This window comes from Vespula pensylvanica, chromosome 6, assembly GCF_014466175.1.
Source record: "Vespula pensylvanica isolate Volc-1 chromosome 6, ASM1446617v1, whole genome shotgun sequence".
Taxonomy (NCBI): Eukaryota; Metazoa; Arthropoda; class Insecta; order Hymenoptera; family Vespidae; genus Vespula; species Vespula pensylvanica.
The window spans coordinates 5,636,568-5,659,303 of record NC_057690.1 but is presented as its reverse complement, the minus strand read 5'-3'; the positions used below and the strand labels follow the sequence as shown (position 1 = coordinate 5,659,303).

Here is a 22,736-nt window from a genome sequence, read left to right as displayed (position 1 = left end):
AATTCTTTGGCACGTACTCATCAATAAAGCTTTATTCGATCATTGGCTTTGTTTTTGTCATTTTGAATTCTATCGTCTCTAAGGTCTCGGCTTCTAAAATTATTCTCCATTGCGTGTGCTCCGCTAAGTGGCAGCTGTCGGATAGAGGAGAAGAAGTCTGAAAGTCTTGCAGAGTAGTCGAACAATGCGTGCGTAGGTCGTATTAGCGTGTGTCATCTTGCATGACACTCCAGAGGTCTTTCTCGAGATCCTCTGTCCTCTCTCTTCTTTTCGACTTCCTGGGAACCCTCGAATCTGCCCTTTTTCTAACACCCGACGTCTGGTTCTTGCTTTCTCCCACTCCTTCTCTTTCTCTATCTATCTTCGTCTCCCGTCGTGCAGCCTATTGTTTTACGGGGGTGCTTTGATTCATCGTCATCGAGAGGATTGTCTCACGGGACACTCGAGCGTCTGCCTGAGTGATTTTCAACTACCACCCGACCTTTTCGAGGCTCTTTTCTCGTTTCTCTATATAGTATACGTACCTACTTACGTACACGGCAGATTCTCTTTTCTTCTTTCCATTCTTCATGCTTCTTTTCTCTCTTATGTTAAATTCACCGTTATAGAGACGATTTCTGCACGTCGACGAACTCTCTTCCTCTTTGCTATTTCCCTTCTAATAGTTCTTTCGTTGAATCAAGTGTCACGATTCCGTGCTGATTCATTCTCCAAAGATTTAACGTTATCCTCGAACTATCAAGAAAGTTTCGAGTAGAAATAGATTAACTTAGTACAAGCATAAATAAAAATCGCATGTTGTAGAATTATCGTTTCTATTTCTTATCCGACTCGAATAACCTTGAATTCTATGATCAATGGTCGAATAGTACATATGGAAAGTAGAGTTGATTTATTTATGTTTTTATTCGTCCTATTTTTATTTTCCACGATCCGTGCATTAGTTCGATATCCTACATTCTCGAATATCAATTCTATTAGCAACAATTCATTTGAAACGATCATAATAATAATATTATAATAATTGAATGGAATCATCGAGACAATCGCGATCGAACTAATTTAATCAAATTTGTTTTACCAATCGCTTTCCTATTTGGAGAGATATAAGAAGTTTGAATCGTATTTTATTTTGTCATATCGCGCAATGAAAGATAAAAATGAAGATTAAAATAAAAATAGATTCTACTACCTGAAATTGATATCATTTCTCTTTTCGATATAAACACCGAGTAATCTGAGTATCGAATAATATTCGCGTGAAATAATATAATAATCGTGCTTTATAATAACGAGTAATTACGAAGTTTCATATACTATCACTGATTATTTCACCGCAGAGTGCAAGGAATGATAATGTGTTTCTAATGATCAAACTCGTTATATATGCGTGGGAGTCGGTCGAATCAAGCACCGCTGGATTGTTTATTCTGCTGGTCGAAGCTCGTTCAAAATATAACAATTGCAATAATTAAAGTTGTATTGATCGGTGCAATTATTTCGGAGCTTTATGTAATCTTCTGTAGAATTATATAGATTTTGAAGCTTTCGATAGAGAACTGTTTCAATTTTCGTTTCTTTTTTTTTTGCTCTTTTTCTTCTTCTTTTTTTTTTCTTGAAACACGTGAAGAATTCATATCGAAGGAACGGGGTAAGGAATAGAAACGTCAGAGAAGATAGTAACAGCGTAAAAAGAATCCTTTTTCTTTTAGGGAATCTTGTAAACTCATCGCTAAGCTTTATCCATCCCGGAATAGTACACTCACGATTAATCGAGAGTCTGATAAGAGCTCGCAGAGCTCTATGGTAGCTTCGACAAATGATGATTAATGGAACCATTTGGTGGAAACGTTCGAGCACGTATCGTCGAAGAAATCTCGTGATCCTTCTGCATCCGGAGAAGCGAGCGAGAGCTACGCGTGCGATTCGTTCGTTTATCAAGATGCTGCACCATGATGAAGCCGTTCCGTATTCACCATAAATGAGCTTCTTTTGTTCCACCAAATTCGAAAATATCTTCGATGGTCTTTATTCGTTTTCGTTTCCTTAACGGTATATTTTATGAGGAAAACTTTTCTCCTTTTCTTTTTCTTTTTTTTTTTTGAAATTGGAAACTATTAAGTGAAAATACTCAACTAGTTAAACCGGAGATCTAGGAGTAGATGAAGCAGAAAGAGAAGTTAAAGGACGAAGAGAGATAAAGGAAGATCGAGATAGAGAACGAGAGAGAGTGCAGGAGACAGAGAGGAAGCAAAGCTTCGACTTAAGCACTAATTGTAAACTGACTTTAAAGTTACTGTTGTGTCAAGAACTTTCGAGTGAGCACTATGTCGAAAGCTCGCTCGCCAAATTCACGTCATAACAAACGGTCCTGAATTTCCTGAGCGAGTTTAATTGCGAGATGCATTATAAATTAACTTATGGGTTTCCTCGTGATATTTTTTTCTCTTCTCATTCTTTTCCTTTCTAGGTGGTAAAATCCTTACTCGTTACCTATCTATCTTTTCTATTTACTTCCTGAGATTTTCCAAATTTTTTTTTTACTTTCCGATTTAGGAAAAGATAAAAGACGCAAGTTTCAAAAGTTACGTGCTATTTATTCGTCTCGTTGTTAAAATGATAGTCATTTCACGTTAAACACTTGTATATTCACTGCCATCCTAAAATCTTATACCCTTGAGGAACATCCTTTATGTTCATGATATACAGGGTAATACTTTTGTTTAAAAATGTAAAAGTCGATGCTATGCGTTAGAGAGATACCGTTTCGTTCACTGCATCTAAGTGGTAGTCTATGCGTAACAGCCTGTAACTACTTCACAGGCTGTATTTTACTTACGCTCGGTGAATAAAGCAACCGTGTTACGTAGACCGCAAAAGTGGAAGCGTTTCCCAGAGAAAATTATGTGGTTCGAGGACGGACCGAGTCGTAGCTCTTTTTCCTTACCTTTTTCGTAGAAAGACGATGGTTAGGTTTGAATTTTTTAACGCGCAACTTTTCAACTTTTACCTTTAACGTCGATCATTTCGTCACTCCCGTTTCATGGCTGTTTCGAGTAGTTCGAATAACGATCGCCCTTCTCGATAGCGTTCTCTCGTTCCACGCGTCGTATAATGCTAAAAGAGGATTTTTTTAGAGAGCGAGTAGAGTTGAGAGAGAGAGAGAGAGAGAGAGAGAGAGAGAGAGGGGAGGGAGAGAGAAAAAGAGGGAGAGAGACAAGTGGTTTCGCTACTGTGTTTCGTCGACGATCGTCACGCTCTTCGAAGCAGATGACAGTGACGGATCGTCGTTAGCAACGATAATGAAATAAAAGCGAATAAAAAAAACAAGAGAGAAAGAGAGAGATTCACTGTGCCTAGAAATTCGATTCATCGCGTTTTTTGATCGTTTCCTCCCTTTTTCTTCCTATCCTTCTCTTTCTCTCTACATATATATACATACATACATACATACATATATATATACATACATACATATATATATATAATATATGCGTGTGTATATATCGTTTGCGATCATGAAAATCGACCTGACGTTCGGTTCATCCGACTCGGACAACAAAAATCATTGACGCGTTTCAATTAAGCGTATGGCCATTAACTGCTTCCTCTTGCGTTCAGGATAACGTCGTTATGATCATAATCATCATAATTGTAATTACAGTAGATAATCGTATTACAGAGAAAGGTATCGTGCTTTTAATGCAGTAAGAGAAACGGCACAATCCAAAATTTATTTTTCTTTTGCAAACATTATTATTTGCTTCATGTGGAAAAACTAGTTACACAAGTAATGATACGTTTAATTCGTTTAATTTTTTGAAATTCAATCGCCGAGCAAAATTATTTTATGTAAAAGTAAAATTAAATATCCTTCTTAAACATCAAAATCGCAGATAAAGGGATGGAAGGAAAATAAAAAAATGCTAGTAATTGATATGCTCTCATTTCATTTGTAAAACAACTTTATTAATACATATCCATTACTTTATTATTTTTACATTACATATTGTGCTCTTGTTAATTCTTTATAACGTCATATAATGTTAAAGTTACATATTCATATATTTATACGTATTGTTGAAGTTTGATTTCATTTCTCGGTCATGAAATTACGATTGAAAAGATTGTTATTTGCTTAGTATAACTATAAGTTACATACATACATATATTTTTGTTTTCTTGAATAAAGTAGAGATATTTTTAGAGAAAAAGTATGGATCACAAGCCGCTGATGGGTCACGTTCATTAGAGGAGTTTTATTCGTTGAGGATTGTCGGATGAATAATTCAAAGTCGATTCAATTAAAGATCGCACGAAAAATATTATTTCTGTCTATTTCTGTAAATTACACAGTCAAGCGGGTCTTACAAATGTATTGTATCCATATATATATATTATATATATATATATATATATATATATATATAATATTTTGATGTAGACAGTAGAAAGAATTGGATCACAGAGAATTGAAATTATATGTTCTATCATAGAATCAAAATATTCTTTATTGAAGATGAAAAAAAATGAATGTTGCTCCGTAGTATTGAAATGTATCTGTCTCATTGCGTCAATGATTTAACTCGTTGAACCTTGTTAAGGTGCAACAACAACAACTTCGTTTCTTTCCGTGGTTATATATCTGTATACGATGAAAAACACGAGCGGCGTGGTTAGTGCGACCATGCACTTTGTTCGAAGTTTGCGAAAGTCGTTAAAGAACGCAGACCACTTTCTCGTCTGGGTAACGCGTTGTACATCGAGAAGATCAACTAAATCTTCCTGTTTTTTTTTTCTTTTTTTCTTCTTTTTTTACTGCATGAGAGAAAAGAAAATAAAAGGATAAGGAGACACGTACTACGTGCTGTAACATTTATCTCGATGCGAAAATAGACGATACATGCTGGAAGCTTAAAAATACGAATGTGGGAACTTTTTAAACTGTTCTTATAAATTGTTTCTCAAAGATAGGAATAAAGAAAAAGAGAAAGAGGGAAATAAATCGAGAATTAAATCAGATTTAATTACACCTATTTTTACTTAACAATAATTTTATTTAACAATTCATAACTTACGTAACACGTAACACTACGTTCGTTCGTTCGTTGGAATACAAAAGGACAAATTTTAGAAGGTCCGGTTGAAGACAGCTGTGCTTAGAAAGTAGTCAAGTTCCAACACGGTCGGAGTCTGTTTCCGTTTGCTTTGAATTCAGTTCACAATCTGTACTCGGTCTTCCGTAAATCTTAGTTGTTTCCCCTGTAGTTTCAGAAATACGGGGCCTAACAGTCACATGCTGGTTCAGTATCGACAACTTTGAAAGTCGTTTTTATTTTTTACGAGATTAACACTTGTTCGATCAATGTTCTACCGAGTATTCTTACATATTTAACTTTTATGTTTATTTTCTTTCTGAAAAATTTCATTACCCGCTAATATTTTTGTTTCTTTCGTTCTTAAATTAAATACTTTTAATGTGTTATAGGCAAATCAGCGAATTCGATTTTATCTTTCAACTTTTGTACAAATTTATGAAAACATTGACAAGCTTAAAAAAGGCCTGTTAATTATAAGTAAATATATCGGTTTTCATATAAACTTGGATCAGAGAGAATGCAACGAAAGTCATTAGTACGAAAAGGCTATCGAATTAATTTTCTATTAAGTACATACGCGATCGGTGTAACGCGAAAAAAGAAGAAGGAAAAAGTAAAATTTACTTTCCCTCGCACTCTACCTTCTTCCATTTCACTCTCTTTCTCTTCTTATAAACACTCAGACACACGCACAGTGCTTCCCTTCAGCTTCTTTACACAACAACTGCACTTGATGCGATTTTAATTAGAGGCTGCCGCCGTCTAATCGTCGTGCGTATACACGAAATGGTGACTCGACATGCCAGACTGTAATTTCCACATAGTTTGCATGCCTTATTATGCAAAGAGTAGAAGCGTCGTGTTCGCGCGTCGATGAAACAGCTATCCTTCTATGATTCGAATCTGTCGACCATTACTTTGTGTATTTTTAGTTCGTTTAAAACATTTTTTACTAAAGTTCTCGAAACAATTGCTACGATAAAAGAGTTTCGAATACTTTTTTTCTTCCTCTTTCTCTCTCTCTCTCTCTCTCTCTCTCTCTCTCTCTTTTTCTCTTGCTCGTTGTTTGGGAGCGTAAAAACGAAATCCGATAAGCGAATAAACCTCAATCGATTGGATTGATTATTTTTTTTGGCAGATCATCGACGCGTATTTCCGGCAAGCAAAAGATTTTAAATATCTGTACGAATAGAGAAAGAGAAAACTTCGTTTTGTGTTTTCGCCGATATATGATGCAAACATTTTAGTATTTTTTTTTCTCGAACATTCGTTTATTCACGCATATAAATCTCTATTTTCTCGTTTGATTTAATTTTGAGAATATATAAAGGAGCTTTCTCCTCACCCTTTTTTTTCACGTATCTATTCAATTATCCCGTCTCGATTAAATCGTTTTAAATAAATTTTTGATGGCGAGTGTACCGGAATAACAGATTTGAAATGCTTTTTCGGGCGAACTACTCATGGAATTCGGAGGACTACTCATGGAATTATTCGAGCGAACTGTTCTCTTCTGTTTAAAGTGTCGTCATGAGGACGATACGGTCCGTTACGTCAGGAAGCTATGACTCGAAACCACGACGTCTTCGGTGTAACCGGAACTAGACCAGAAGCTCGTTAACTTGGTGCCGAGAGGTGTGACCTCTCATGGGGTAGGTATATCGTCATAGCGAAGCCCTCGTGTTCATATCTCGTTACTTACATTTATATAGTTTACCTCTCTAACACTTCTAACAAGTTCATTTTCCACGTTGCTTACAATCCGAGTGGTCCAATTCGCGATAAAGCATCGACAGTATCAGTCGATTATAATCGATTAAGAAAATTATGTTCGACGATAAAATTTTAAATAAATAAATATTCTTATTGTTTAATTTTCGATAAAGCACACGAGTTGTCAGGTACATCGTTTCCTGTTAATAAAATTCCAAATGAAGTTTTGCGATAAAGTTCGGTCGATTTTAGCAATCATCTTCTTATAGATAAAAATTCTCGAAATAAATTTGATTACCATTTATCCACTAATAGAATAGTATTGACGTTTGATTCGATGTAACGCGTTGTCTCAATGTAATGCAGACAAACGCTATCATTGTCATTACAGCAAAGTGCATTATTGGTTTAAACAGAAGTGGATTAAAGCTGGTTAACTTAGAATCAAAGAGAATGCTGCAGGGTAAAGCAGCTATTTACGGACTTTAAGGTAGAATTGTAAAAGCGAACGTGCCAAATGGCGCACAAAATAGAATTTGGGGTCGTGCTCGAAGATACAACCGAAGATACCTAGAAATTCTATTCGCAATGGCATCGATTGCAATCCGTGTAAAGAGCGCGAGCAAACGATCAATGAGGAGGTGGATCGTAAGCGATAAGAAGAATTGTACACTTTCAAGATTAGATTTATCTAAAGGAGATTGAGGTAGTGTATATGTATATAAGTAGATATTTATTTAATTATATTTTCTTTAAAGAATTACGCTGATAGTTTTACTTCGTGAGAATCACCGAAAGATATTACGATATCTCTAGGTAGAAAGATCAACATCGTACTTTAGTGGATCATTATGAGAGAAACGATCACGTAAAAATAATAGCCGAGAGTAGAACATTAAAAAGTAATACTACATTCTCTTCTTGCGATTCCAATCAGCCCATTCTCGCGTGAATTTAAGGCAGGCCACTGGGTCGCTTGCGCTAATTACAGAATCACAGATTCTTATCTGGAAGATTGTACTGTTGGACGATGAGGAGATAAGATCGTTTAGTGCCTTTCTTTCTTTTTTCCTCTTAATTTGACAACGCTCATTTTAAAAGCTTCAACAAGAGGCTAGAAACGTGAAACAAAATGCGTGTAACTCGAACGTTCACGTGAGACGTATCGAAAGAAAGAAGGGCAAAAAATTGTTAGAATCGTTCTTTCTCCTTGCTTTTGTTCTTTTTATTTAAATAAATTTTTATTTGAATTTCCTGGCATCGCGAATAAGGTTTTACGTAGGACGTAAATGTATTCGTATTAGTCAAAAGACCGTCAGAACGTTGGAACAGATAGGCTCTTGCTTGATTGATACTCGTTTCGCGTGATTTCTGCCGAAAGGTCCAACAACGCGTGTCGAGCTTGGCTAGGTACGATAGTTAATAATAATGACGATGACGTAGGAGGTAATGTGCGGGCAAAGCGATCACAAGTATTCGAGTCGCATGAAAAATGATTTCTTCGATCAATTCCGACCGTTCCAACGATAATATAATAGTAAACGAGCATGCTAGCTTTAGAGGTTACTCTTGATACACTGATTTTCAAATTTTCTTGCATTTCCATTTGTTCGAGTGTCGAGTGATAACGTATTAGAATATACCTGTGTACTGTGTATGTTTACAGATCAAAGTTAAATCCGGTCGTTAATAATTAATTGAACATCACTCCTCGAAAAGCAAAGCACCCATCTAGTACGTCCGTACGCTTTGCCTTCTCGCACGATTCGTACAAGCTTGTGCCCCTCACGAAGGTAGTTCGTTACTTCCTTTAAATTTTCAAGCCACGTCCTTCTTCCATCCACGTTTTCCTCCTTTTTACTCGTCCGAGACGCGACGAGAATAATCGAAGTCTTTAATTTAGCGCGATAATTCCTCGAGTGCCCTGCAGCACGAATTTTATATGAAAGATGTCGAGGGGCCACTCGAACAGTTCTTTTTCTTACGAAGGACAAAAGAGTCATTAAGATAAATTTCTTTTCTCGAATAACAAATATGTGCTCTTTTTATCCTTTTTCCTTTCCTTTCCTTTTCTTTTCTTTTCTTTTCTTTTTTTTCTGGTTTTTGAATAAAACGTGATAGAGAGATATATCGTTTTTATTACGGAATAAATATATTTTATATCGGAATAAATATGTATTACTGTCGGAATCTTGCTTATGCATTCTTTAACTCTTTCCGAAAATGATATTAGGTATTATAGTTGAATCTTACTGGATAAATCGAATCTCCTTTCTCATGTACTGCCTTGAATTTTTCAATGACAAGTTTTCTTTCGGTGAGGTAAACATTTATAAACTTCTCTGGAAAAATCGGAAATCCAGTAAGACAGATATATGTATATTTGAGTATAAAACGTTTGTTCTGTCGTTTATATGTACATAGCTATCTGTGTATGTATGTATATATATAATATCATTTATTTTCGCTTACATTGCCTCATAGTTTTATGAAGCAGAAGAATTTATTTTGAGGCTCTTGACCGAGCAACGTGCTTTTCTTTCGCCGTTATTCGCGCAAGACTGAAGATCGAAGGAATTCCTTTTAATTGCTCTCCTTATAGAACCCGAGAAGGTTGGTTCATAGCGTCGTCGCCTCGGTTTTGTCTCTTTCTTGGACCTTTTCATTTTCTCCGCATTTCAGTCAAGTACCGGATAAATAACTCTCTTGTCTCTGCTCGTTGATATCGGATCTACTGTAATAGCAGTCCAACGTGAAAGACTATTATTAACTTCCATTCATAAAACTTAAGAAATTTAAAGGATCAACGTAGAATTCGAAGAATTCAACGAAGTGGAATCGATTAAAGTCAAAAGTACTTTTTGAGGAAATTTTATATAAGGAAGATCGAAAGTATAGATTTTATCGAAGACGTGGAATAAATTTCGAAAGCGAACACTTTGATTTTCTTAAAGTAAGGGTTTCGGTTGAAAGACATTTTTAAAGATTTGCGTAATTTAATATTTAAATCAATTTTCGTACTATTTTTACAATTTCTAATTTCGTGAACGTCGACACATTAAAGCGTTTTAAATAATTTCAATGAATATAAAAAGAATTTTAAAACGTAAAAATCAATATCGAAGAGAGGTAATGACACTTCTCTTATCTATTAATAAACTTTCTTACGTATTATACGTATTCAATCTATTATACATTTTTTTGAACATATTTAAAAAGTTTAAAACACTATCTACCGTTTTCGAAAATGAACAATTATTATATCTCCTTTCTCTTTGTCTATTCTCTTTTCATTCGTATGTATATATTCACAAATTTTTTCTTTTTTTTTTTCGTTTTTTTCATATCCACGTGCGTCTGTCTGTGAACGGGTAAAACAAAAAGCTGCGATAAAAAAAAAACAGAGAGAAAGAGAAACGGAGAACCGGACGAAACGGAAGTCGCACATCCGTCCGTTTGCCGGAAAGTGCGGCTTGATTAACGAGCCCGTTATTGGAACTAGTTATCCGTAACGAGACTCCGCGTGTACTTTCTTCTTTATTTCTCTCATTCTCTCCCTTTCTTTTTCTTTCTCAATGTGTTTATCCAAACTATTGAAACAACAGATCGGATTAATTATGCACACGATTTTAAATACTCGATTCTTTTACTCGATTATTAAGCCAAGAAAAAGAAAGAGTGATTAGGAAGATCTCTTTTCCTTTTTTCTTCTTTCTTTTATCGTTACAGATGGTCGTTACCACAATCGTTAAAGAAATGCTGAAATATGTGTTTTTTTTTTCCACTACTCAACAATCGACCGTTCTCGTTCATTAAGACACAAGAAAGGAGTGAAAAGAATATAGGTCTGAAGAGTTCTCGGATCTTTGTAAATTCGAGAAATCAGCATGAAATTTATGCATAAACTTGGACGGAATCGCGAACAAATCGGCATAAATCAATGGATCGGTCGTCGCGTTGCTTTCACTTATCCAAAGAAGTTTGAAAGTGGTTGGAAAAGGATGGGAAAAAGAATGATGGAGAACATCGAGAAATGTCGAAAAGTTTAAAGAGCCGATTGCTACGTCGCGCGTCTTGATCCTCCTTTGGTTAAGCGTGGAAAGGCTTGACGGAAGAAGGGTGATGCTTGCTGATGGCATGAAACGGGTGTGTGAGATAGACAGATAGATAGATAGATAGATAGATATAAAAAGAGAAAGGGAGAGAAGAGAGAGAAAGAGAGAGATAGAAAGGACGGAGGGTGATAGGACGAGCAAGTGCCGCTAGGCGTTAGAAATTCGGTTTTACAGTCGGCTTGAAAAATCGACTCTGTCGTTAGATCCCCCGTGAAAAATTACCGAGCAGTCCCGATATCCCGATCGAACGATCCGCTTGTCCACGGCTCTCATCCATAGTTCCTCCTACTACTCTTCTTTCTCTATCGTTCCTCTACCCTTTCGAGTCGTCGTCCCTGAAAGCAAATATTCCGTCTCTCGAACTCCTCTCTCTTTCTTTCTTTTTCTCTTTTTCTCTCGAGTATCATCGACTACGTCGACCACGTCGTCCTATTTCGCTCGAACGAAGATAAGATAAGAAAAAGTGAGAAAGAGAGATAGATAGATAGATAGAGAGATAGATAGATAGATAGATAGATAGATAGATAGAGAGAGAGAGAGAGAGAGAGAGAGAGAGAGAAGAAGGAAGAAGATAGTACAAACTTTTGAATAATTATCAACGTGAGGGATGATATATCGTTAACGGCTCGAATATATATAGTTGATATTGACGATCGTGGGAAATGGTGGAAGTGGAAAGGGGCAGTAGAGTGGGCCAGATCAGGCAGGCAGAAAATTGGAATTGCTTCCGATCGAAGACGGTGTACCGCGCCAATAATTCGCCTCGTTGCCTCTTGAGTGAGAGAGGAAGAGAGAGGGTGGAAGAGAGAAAGCGAGAGAGAGAGAGTGAGAGAAGGAGAAAGGGAATAAGAAAAGAGGATAATAAGAAAAAGAAAGATCTTGAAGTACTATGAGAAGGTGACGACCGATCCAACGATGGTGATCGGGCCACTTTCGTTCTGAAAATTCATATCTCCGACAACTTCGCAATTATGGAGTGTCGAAACTCTTTTATCTTGCCATTCGGTAGCGTCTTATCATGATAAACGCGGTGTCATCTTTCTTCGTGCTTTCGTGAAAAATATTTTACTACGTTTTTTTTTTTTCTTTTTAGACATACGAGGAGTAATGCGGTAGAGATATCGAATAAGTTTATAAAACTATGATAGAATGATGTAACGATGAGAAAAAGGAAAGAGAAAGAATTGTAATGAGAAATATTACTTATAATATTAAAAAGTAAGTCAAGTGAATCGAAAAAGGTTTTATTAAAAATTAAAATTAATATCTTAAAAATAATGACTTCTCTGTTCATTATAAAGAAATAAACTATCTTACAAACGTAGTTCACCAAATGATTGCTTTTACATTATATTTTCTCTTAATTATATGTTTAAAGTGATCTTGCGATCAGACGATAGATAGATCACGGTGTCGTCTCGTTGATCCTCGAATCTGCTCAAAAATTTCTAAAGTAATTCGAATAATTTGATTATCTTCCACTCATCATTAATCATCAGCTTCATTTTGTTAATCACCAAATTCCATCGAATTACTTTTTTCCATTAAACAATCTATCATAGTACTCGTAACAAAATATGTTTCTTCATAGAAATGTATAGTTTTTTCTTTTTTATTTCTTTCTTTTCTTTTTTGTTTTGAAAAATCCTCATCCATAAAGGTTTCTATCGTGTGATACAATCGGCGAAAGTTACGAGTAGATTCCATACCAGTGAGTCTGTAGGATTATTTTTAAAGCACGCCGATAGAACCATACCGATATTCTGCCTCTCTTCGTAACAGTGCATAGACTGTGGAACGATATTGTGTGACATGAATTCTCACCTAGTATGAGAAGTTTAGAAGCATACGTGTTCGAGCTTGTTTCGTTGCATGCAACAACGCACGTGGCGTGTCACACGTCGCGAATGTCTTCCCCAACAACATGTTTAACGAGTTAGAAGAGCAAAACAAGCCTGATTATTATACGTCCGATGTTCCTTAATCGACATAAAGGCTCTTTCTATTTTGAACGCACAATGATATAATAACGACGTTTCGGAGAACGAGAAAAGCTATAATGCATAATGATAAAGTCCACATGGGATTATTTAACGGAATGCGAACATCGAAAATTCGATGGAAAGTAGAGCGCTAGAGGGAAAAGCTTTGTCGCACGGCCATTAGAATGCCTCGCGTGCCAACACATGACAGTAATTATGCTTAATTAATCTAATAGCGGTAGATGATAATTTGCATACGCATAATGCGTGCATTGATCTGTACGCGTTTCGCATGTAATATCAGCAGGTGTACTCGATCGGACTGGTACGTCGCTATTGCGTATTTTATATCGCAATTGCTCGGATTCGTTATTGAATTCAAATGATTCGCTCGCTTTCGCTTCGGACGACATGAAATGAATTTTTTAGAAAAACGACTATTTCATTTTCTATCAGTATCGGAGTTGGATATCGAAGGTATAGATAGAGATATGTACTATATCTCTTCTTACATTAATCATGTTCTTTGAGTTAAATCTCGCTTTTGCTCATCGATAAATAAATAAATCGAATTTCATTTATGCACCTCACGTTTGCAGAAGCCATTGAAAGTTCCATTCGAAAGCTGGAAATACTATTTATACAACACGTTATGGCTAGACGAGTTATCATCACGGCACTCTTATGAAATTCTACTCACAGAAAGAATATATATATATATATATGTATGTATATATATATACGTTTATATATCTCGATGGATCAAGAGGTCAAGTACCTGTGTACGCTACGTTTTGATAGGCCGTAAATGTCTATGTTTTTTCGATCACCAAACCTGAGCCTGTCTAGGACGTTAATATTTCGATCTTTTTCCGAATCGAGCGTGTTTAGTTTTCTCAAGCGAACAGAACTCGTTACGAATAGGATGATGGTGATCCTGTTGGTGATAGTAAAGTGCTGTTGTTTCGACGAAGAATGGCACCGATCGTAGACAAGAGGGACTAAGAGACTACGTCGGTACATTACTCTTTCGGCACTTCGTGGAGATCTTATGGTTTCGATCGTTGTTCCGTTAGAATGGCATACGTCGTGCAGGAAATTGCTACCACTTCTTCGTTTCTACTATCCATAGACGTAGCCGTAATACTATCGACGTTTTCCTAAGTTATTTCTAAGATTGTTCAAATATGATAGCTCGCTCGATTTAACTCTTTGCGTCGTATATATAGGATTCATATTTTTAATATTTTAATTGTATTATCGATCGAGACTCTCCTTTACTATTTTCTTCTGAGCCAACGTTATACCAAGTTATTTTTCATTTTCCTATCTAAAATTCGTTCAAGGGGAGGGAATGTGTCTACATTTTTTTTTTCTCTTCGATAAAAGAAAAATCTTTATTTTGTAAAAATAATGCGAACTTTCGGGGAGTTGTTACGCCACTGCTTTTCACGGTCTCAAGCTGTCGAGTCCACGCGAGGAAAACAACCAACGTGTTTACGAAACTCCGAGCAGGGAGGTACTGTCAAGTGCGTTGTGCTCTTGTTTTCACGAGGATTTTGTTAGAGAGTGGTAAAAAGACTGTCAGCTATCGCGATATCGCGAACAGTTGTCGCTAGCGTGCAAGCGGTTATCGTTTTCGTAAAATGGTTACTATGTAAACTTTTCTCGAATGTCGTTGGAGAAGTCCGTCGTTTCGACGGTGACGGGCTATTTTACATCATGACGAGAAAGAGAACGAATCTATTTTAACGGTATCAATCCTAAACAGCAAAAAAAATATATAGAAAGAAAATAATTTATATCATATGTTAATAATTCATATTAAAAGAAAATGGGATGTTCTTAAAGGCGAGTTTAAGATGAGTCATACTTCTCCGTATTTTTTGTTTCTCCGTAATACGCAAAAACATACTCGCTATCGGACAAGCCGTGTTTACGTCGTACTTATCCCCCTCTAGTTCTTTCTTTCTTTCTCTCCTTCTTTCATAAATATTATGAGACGTAAGTAATACTTTGAGGTCGTCGCAATATCCTTTGTATAAGCCGAGAATGTATCAACTACGTAAAACGAAGGGAAGTCAGTCTCGTCTCGTCTCTCTTCGCATAAAGATCTTGATATCTTTGAAGTGTTAGTAAAAGTAAAATAGCAAAGGAAAAATCAAGGTTTCGTCGAGAATAATTTATTTATTATTCATCTTACCATAAGACGGGATTTCATACATTAATACGTAAGTAACCATTTCGTATTTTTCAAATATATAAATTATTGTATCAATAACGACACGAAAACATACCGAGAGGCAAACGTTACGTTACAAATGGAAACATGCGAGAAGGCTATAGATACTAACCATGGTCGATTGAGCTCAAAGTATTTATTCTAAAACGGTCGACCGTCGATGTAATATTTCACGCAAAGTTGCCGATCGATCCGTTATCACATTGGCAACACCTGCCGAGTTAGCGGATTATTTAGGTGGTACTCACAGCGAAACGATTATAAAGTCAGCATTTGAATACGGCCTACTCGGCTCCATATGTACATATAATACCATCTATTAAATCCATCTTCCATATTTGTCTTGGCATCGAAGCTTCGTGTGCGTTACGATTTGGTCGATCGTATTCGACTGTCATGTTGTTCGACGTAATCGATGATGAAAGAGCTCGATGACCATGTTCGCCTCATAGCGTCTGTGCGTAAGCATTTTCTCTCTCTCTCTCTCTCTCTCTCTCTCTCTCTTTCTCTATTTCTATCTCTATCTCTATCTCTATCTCTCTCTCTTTCTCTTTCTACTCATATTACAATAGCAGCGAAGGTGTTTCAACGAAATACGCTAACATCGTTTGCCTCGAAGTGATGATAGTATAATACCTATTAATTTTCTATATGTGCTATGTAGTTCTCAAATTATACACTAATATATCTCTGATGGACAAACAAAACAATATAAATCAGAATTCTTAGTTTTGTAAAAAATCAGTTTTAATATTAGAAGTGCGATGTAAGATATTATGCATTTAATTTTGGACGTAAAAGTTAATAACATATGTATGTCTCGTGAAGTTGTGCTGTTCGTAATTTCAAACGAATTATCCGATTACTATCGAAACTTATTTTCATATGAACATTTTAATTATTTTGTAGATTCGTTTAGGAAGAATAATATCGAATTAGTGTATTCACAAATCAAATATACTTAAAAGCTTTTATAATATAATCTTATAAAGTTTTGGCAAGTAATTAATGAGATAGTATATATTATAATTATTTATAGAGAAATCCAACTATGTTTTTCGTACAAGTTCTATAAAAATATTAATTTTTTGATTCAAGTATATACAAGAAACGTACAATTCCTAATTTTTATTGTAAATACTTTTGTTTTTGGTAATGTTCTTTCGTATAACCTCGGTAGCAACTTGTTCTTTTGTAATTTATTTTTGTCTTCTCTCTCTTTTCTTCTCTCTCTCTCTTTCTCTCTCTTTCTCTTTCTCTGACGAAAGTAAATTCAGAGGTACGTTTTTAACTCTCGAGTGGCTCGTGAATGTTATACAGGCAAAAGCATTACACGGTTCTGAGTAATCTCCCTTTGAGTTTATATTAGCCGCATAAGTTACTACCACGGTACTCTGGCGAATGTAAAATTTGAAACGATGGAATCCCGAATAAAAAGTCAGTGTTGTAGATTCATGAACGAACAAAGTTGAATGCAAGGTAGAAGAGGTGTCAACGCAAATCTCAAATGAAGTTTACACGTAAGTAGATATATATGTATGTATGTGTGTGTGTATGTATATACATATATATATTATGTATCTTTATATGGATATTATATTATACTTAGGAAAAGAGCAAATTAAAGAATGTACTTTGCAACAAACATGATTCCTACATTATTTGAAAGATGATTAACACTCTACTAACAAAATATTTAATCATATTGAAACACCAAAAGCGTTTCAATGTTCACTTGATGACAAATGTATAAAGTATACATATATGTAGATACATATGTAATCTAAATATGTGCATTAAGCATAGATAGCGTTTAATTAAATGCAATGTAAAAAAGTTGAAGAGTTTTGAGATCACGTAATAATTTAAATAAATAATTTCAATTGCTAGTTAAGATCGACTTTTACTTTTCAAGTGTTAGTTCATTGAGCTTAATTCATTAATTTCGTTTATAGAATTCGATTACATTTTTTTTAAAACGTTCGAAGCCTTTTTGAAAAGTACACGAATAAATTTCAACGAATAATACGTTCGAAAGGATATATGCTATATGTAATAGGTACACTTTCACATAGAAACGTTCAATTTGGTAGAAGTAAAAAGTTATAACGAAATTCAATATTTTTTGACACCTAAACGTGTATGCGTCATGCTCTTTTTTTTCCCCTCGTAAATTCCCAATTCAGTGGATTTCAAATATACGGAGCTTTCTTCGCGCGTGACCGAGTTTTTTTATTACGCTTACGTACCTACGTACGTACGTATGTACGTTCGTTACATCTTGTATATATCTATATTCTTTAAGCAATTTTCTACGTTAGTTATTCTCTCAAACGTGATCTTTCTTACTCGCTTATAAATCGTCAACCTTGTAAATTTAATGCGAATCGAGAAATATAATCGTAATTGCCGCTCTCCTACGCTCTTTCTTGGGATTTACGTGCTTCGCGGGGTGACCTGAATTCGTTCGAAGATATTTCGATAAAACGACCGAGAGATAGTATAAGAGAGGTAAGAGAAACTAATAGAATTTTTACGATAATTATTATCGTCATCGTATAACGAGAACAGGATTCTAATATACATTTTTTACATGTGTATAAATAGGAAAAACAGATAGCGACGAAAATGATACGAGTCCAGATAAAAAAAGGAAAAAACAAAATCAGCACGATTCTTAAATACACGATACTACAATTCACCTGTAGATACGTAAAGTATCAAATGAAATATTTAAATATAAATATTAGAGATATAGATTAGTTATATCTGAATATTAAATTTAGATGCAAATAGTACTTCGAACGAGAATTTAAGCACTTTATTAGAATACACTAACGTAAAGATTATTTTTATATGATTTCGTTATTATTCCGTTGAGCTGATGTTTCGTTTAATTCTCTCAGAAGACTCTTTAAGTTATTTACTTTCAAAGAACCGACTTCAAAGAAAACGATGGCTTTGCGAATTTAGATCAAAACATCACGCATTACGATGACTTTTAAGTCAACAGAAAATTCGATTAAGTCTTTGATTCTCATTCGTAAAAGAATGATTACGTCGAAATATTTTGATAAATCGTTTTGAAAATTATTACGATTAATATTCAACGTGAATCGTTTAGTAACGATCGGAAGCTGATATAACGGATTCAAAAAAGAATATATAAGTGCTCCATCGGAACATCTTTTACTTTTATCATTGGAATTCATCAGCGATACTTGCCCAAGCGATCCAAAATACGCATTTGAAGCTCTCCTCCTTATATCCCATTGTTCGTTTTGCGTCGTCGGATCTACTTACGATTCGAAACACGTCTTGAATATACGATAAAATTTTCCCTTAGATTTGGATTCATCTCAAACCTTACAACAGACGGCCCAGAACGATCTTCTTTGTGTTGCTTTCTACATACACGTTCGCACACAAGCATGTATACGCATATACCTATACGGTTATCTTTACCAGATATGTAAACACATAGCTATGCATACGTTTGCGTATGGACAGATATGGACCATCGTACGTAATACTATACATTTATATACGTATGAGTGTCATGGACGACACATATGATAGTACTAGACATATACAGGACACACTGAACGAAAGATAGGAACGAGAGTGTGCACGGATGCAACGATTGAAAGCAGCGAGTTCTTGCAAGGTATGGAAAAGAGTCTTCTTCCTTCTTGTTCCTTTCTCTTTCTACCTCAGTCTTTCTCTTTCCTTTTCCCCTCGTTTTCCCTTGCCTTTCGAAGTGGTTTTTCCTCCACCATTTATGACAATAAACCGAGGAACCTTACGTATTCATGGAAAGAGTTTAAGTTCCACTCCTTCTTCTTTTCCTTTTTTTTCTTCCTTTTTTTCTCTTTCCTTTTTTTCTTACCGGTAAAAGCTCGAGTCCACTCCGGCAAAAATCCGTGATTACCCTAAAGTCCTGACATTTTTCTCATTTTTTCTAACATTTTTTTTTTCTTGTTTTTCAATTCGATATAACGTACTGTTCGCTTTTAATGTTTTTTAATTATCAAACATAATGTATGCACAAAGAGGATCGTACCCTTTTTATCTATATTCTTGGAGCGAATTTAAAAGAGGAAATATTAAAAAGCTGATGCACGCGTATGCATGAGATGTACCTACATATTCGTTGGTAATACTTGGTAATACTTGCTTAATGCTTGAAAAGAAGCGAGCGCTGTCGTAGAGTCAGAGTTCACTTAACTTTTCTTTTAGCTTAATGCATGCTTTTCCTTTAATTTCTTTTAATACGTACCGTACGGCATAGCGCCAAAAAGTAATTACGCGAATAGCTACCGCGAGCGTTTATGAAAAGCTGTACGTTGCGAAGGACAATAATAAAACGAGAAAAAGTGGGTAATAATTCTACGGGGAAGGAGCGCGACCTTTAGGCTATACGACGTGGAAATTCGAGTTCTTGTGCAAGTGCGACTACATTGAGCGGAAAATGATAAAAAAGGAGAGAAATAGGGAGAAGGAGAGAGAAAAGACAAAGAAAGAGACTCAAGCATGTGGACAATTTTTTATTTGTGTGTTCGCATTTCGTTGGCACTCCTCGTTATCATCGTAGACTTTAATATCTATTATTGCACTTTGCTTCATGAAGACAGAGAGTAAAAGAAAGAGGAAGAGAAAGAAAACAAATCTTTAAAAAGAAAGGACTTTGAAACTGTAGTTATTATTTTAACTCTTTATCCTTCTCATTATTTTTGTATTTCATTGCTTCCTTCTGGATGTAATCTTTATTAATTTATTTATATCAAACGGATTAATTCAACGAAACAGGAGATAGCTAAAACTGTATTATTACGTAGTTAGTATAACAATAACTATTAATCTTTTATGTATTATCGTATAGACAAAACCGCAAAGAATTAAGACAGGATTCTGTCTAAGCAATAGATAAGATTCATTTAACTAACACGTATTAAACGGAGTATAGTAATTTATTATCATATGTATATATGTCCACATACTACATGTATTTTACATTATTGATATAAAAGCCTCAATCAAATTTCTAATGATATCTTTAATAAATAAAAAAATCAAATTTTCGATATATTTCATTTTAAATTGAGAATCACAAGAAATCAACTTGAAATGGTCAAACTGTCTGAATTAATCTAACTAAACTAAACTGAAATTAATAATATTATAAATATTAATAATATAAAATTCCAAATTTCTCTGTCTCTCTCTCTTTTTCTCCGATTTTCCTCTAACTACAATTCAAACTTTCTTGTAGCTATGACGTCACGCTTGACGGAGGGAAAATATACCAGTATTATATATTTATGTTAACAAATCTTAAGCCACCTTAATTCTGTTTATCCAGGCAAAGTAAACTACACTTATTTCAACGAATACTAGGTTGCATACTAATGAGCATTTCGTCTTTAGAAACTCGCTTACGGTGTGTAATTTTTCAGTTCATGCGTTAACTTTAGCTACTAATTTCTCTCAAATAAGTGTTAAATTGCATTCATCGAACGAGCCCTCTCTTTATCTCTTTATTCCCTTATTAAGAAAAATGTGTCGAATGAATTCTCTTATTGTTTTTTCTCGAGAAGAAACTGTACCAAAACGATTACTCTCTTTACTTTTCCATTTGTGACGTGACAAGGACAACAACAGATCAACGTAATCCCGATCGGACGTTTCGAGACATGGAAGAGAGATCGAATAACATTGGCAAAATGTCTGAATTCCTTCGAGGCATCGATCCGCTTGCCGGAATGCGGACGTTGTCGGATGAAAAGGAAAGATCTTCGGCAATTTTTCGGAAAGCTTCCTATGTTTCTATAGCTGGTCACGTCCTTCGTCCCTGACACTCTTCTTCCTCTTCTTCTTGCTTCTCTCTCGTCTATCCTTCTCCTCTCTTTCTCTCTCTCTCTCGTCTATCCTTCTCCTCTCTTTCTCTCTCTCTCTCGTCGATCCCTCCCCTCTCTCATTCTCTCTCTCTCTCTCTCTCTCTCTCTCTCTCTCTCTCTCTCTCTCTCTCTTTCTTTCTCCTGCAAACGATCGTGAGTTTTCGTGGAAGACGCTTAAGCGAAACGTCGATCGACGTGAGTAAGACAAGTGCGAAAGTAACCCTCGTCCAATCAATCTTGCCGCATATCAAACCACCCCTGTTCGCTCTAACCGCATGCTCGCTACGTTCCTGACGTTCGTTTTCCATCGTCCTTTTTTTTCCTTCCTTTTCACCCTGCACCTTTCTTTTTCCTTTCTCCCTCTCTATCTATATATCTCCCTACCTCCTCACCTTTCTCCCCTCTCTCTCTTTCTCTCTCTCTTTTGCCTTCGAAATCCTTCCACCTCTTCGCCGATCCCTGTTTTATCCTCCTTAGCCTCTCCTCGAGATTTTTCCGCGCCAAAAAAGAAACACGTTATGCGGCTCTTATCGGTAGACTGATACCGTAATGTCAACTCTGAAAATGGGGGTGTCTCACAGAGGAGAGGCAGATTAGTAGAGTCGGATTCTTAGATAAAGGAAAAACACGATTCCTTCGTAAGAAGAGAAAATCGAGTTAAAGACAAAAGGTGAACTTTAAACGGACAAAGAAAGAAATATATTTGGATAATTCGACTAATTACAAATTTGAATAATTCAATTACAATTATTCAGATTTTACTAATCACCATTAATAGGAATTGATTAATAATATAGTTTAAATGTATCGGTAAAAATGTTTAAGTGTTTTCTAACTCTGTTAATTCAAAAACGGTGAAGTACCATTATCATTAAAATTAAAACCATTTTGAGAGATATTTCGAGGAATTCAAGAAAATGTCTAAATAATTCGAATAATGAAATAGTAATTATTCTGATTTTACTATGAGGGATTCTATAATAGAAATATCTGTAATCTCATTTCAATAGATTGATGGAAATGTTATAACTTTAAAATCTATAGATAATAATCCGTATAAATTCGTTTTGAGATATTTACCGAGAGTCCTTAGATACATTGCTTTACGACAAATTTAATAATATTATCACTTACTGCTCCTAACTAGCTTTACAGGAATACAGTCTTCTTACATTACCATTAGACGACGACCGTACTTGCGATTATGAAGATATCGTTGAGACTCCAAGCAAATGGGTCGCTTTTGTTGATGCACGTGATCCTCGTATCATTTTCATCGCGAAATATACTCTAATGTTAATATACCCAACGAGTATATCAGTTGTATATGCAATTTAATGCTTTATGTATGCACGATGTTTATTAAATGAGATTAAAGTTTAATGTAAAGTTTCATTTATTATCAAAGTAGAAGAATGTTAGAAGTATTTAAATATTTTTCTACATTGGTTATTTTACCTTTAATTAAATTATATCTTCTTATTTTAAAAAATTGTCTACACACACACACACACACACACACACACACACAGAGTACAGACAGACGCATTGTTTAAGCAAAGAAGTTAAAATTTGGCATCGACTCGCATCGAAACGAATTCGAACAATTTCGAACAACTCCGTCGAACATAGTCCGTAAAAAAAAGTTACTAACTACATACAATCACACACAGAAGTACTTTTCGAAC

At 35.3% G+C, this 22,736-nt stretch overlaps 1 protein-coding gene and 1 long non-coding RNA gene across 10 annotated transcripts in view; both read left to right on the top strand.

Annotated features, from left to right (window-relative positions):
- The window catches only part of LOC122629874, a 198,146-nt gene that overhangs the window by 39,769 nt on the left and 135,641 nt on the right, over positions 1–22,736 (top strand). The window lies entirely within an intron of this gene.
- LOC122629875 lies at positions 17,964–22,431 on the top strand. Its single transcript, XR_006327361.1, has 2 exons — positions 17,964–18,818; positions 22,196–22,431. It is a non-coding gene; the product is annotated as an uncharacterized LOC122629875 (long non-coding RNA).